Source organism: Aplysia californica, unplaced genomic scaffold (genome assembly GCF_000002075.1).
Source record: "Aplysia californica isolate F4 #8 unplaced genomic scaffold, AplCal3.0 scaffold00056, whole genome shotgun sequence".
Lineage (NCBI taxonomy): Eukaryota > Metazoa > Mollusca > Gastropoda > Aplysiida > Aplysiidae > Aplysia > Aplysia californica.
This window is the reverse complement of record NW_004797326.1, coordinates 1,398,287-1,399,549: the sequence shown is the minus strand read 5'-3', so window position 1 is coordinate 1,399,549 and position 1,263 is coordinate 1,398,287.

Genomic DNA, 1,263 nt, shown 5'->3' with positions numbered 1-1,263 from the left:
GATGCTTACCAGCGCCATTCTTGTTCTCGGGGTGGAGAAGATGACGTGTACTTTGAGAGGTGTGGCGACACACAGACAGCGCTCGAGAGAAGCTAGCACCGTGGTCAGTGAAGAGATATCGTAGAACATGGAGCGGGTCCAAGCAAAGAAATACGCCTGAAGAGGGAGAAAAGGGTCAGTTAATATTTTGTTAGAGAGAAAGAGAGAGAGGGAGAGGGAGAGGGAGAGAGAGAGAGAGAGAGAGAGAGAGAGAGAGAGAGAGAGAGAGAGAGAGAGAGTATGAGAGAGAGAGTATGAGAGAGAGAAAGAGAAAGTGTGTGTGTGTGTGTGTGTGTGTGTGTGTGTGTGTGTGTGTGTGTGTGTGTGAGAGAGAGAGAGAGAGAGAGAGAGAGAGAGAGAGAGAGAGAGAGAGACAGAGACAGAGACAGAGAGACAGAGAGAATGAGAAAGAGAGAGGGGGGGGGAAGAAAGATATTACCTAATGACATGGTGTCATATCAAGAGAGAATTAGTTTTATTTAACGTGTCGACTGTCTTAAAAGATTAGGAAATGTAGAAGTTGTATTACCACTCTAATGTTTAGCAGAACACTCACCCTTCTGTAATGGAACTGACCAGATCTCATTGTATACCGATTAACAAAACAATAGTTGTTAACATTTCATATTTTTCAAATACGATTTCCCGTCAACTGCATTTCAGTATATATTATACATATTTAGCAATTAACTTATGTGTAGTATTATATAAGCACACAACTTGATTATTTTTCTTGATATACCACTGTTTCTTTAAGGATAAAAATGCGTGTATTGTGTTTTATCTGTATAAATATCGATTTCTCTTTGGCTGCTCTCGTTTTCATATCAACTTTTGGAGTGAAAACGTACACCATATTATTATGAAAATGTGACATAGTGGTGTAAGTTTCTTTTTACTTCAACGAAAGATCATTCTATTCCGGTGTGAAATTCTTTCCCCGTGATGTTGAAAAAGAGCAAATTATACTCAACTATGTATGATATTCCGTTAACTATGCATATTTTATTTACAGAATTTTTATTTGGAATTTTTTCCTATATTTTTCATTTTATACACAGTGCAGTAGAATAACAATTAAATATAATTACTGCAATATTCACATTCCCAGACTTGATTTGATATCTTTCAGCTTGTTTTGCATAGTGATTTCATCAATAGTGTCCTCTTGTCTGTCTGTCTGTCTGTCTGTCTGTCTGTCTGTCTGTCTGTCTGTCTGTCTGT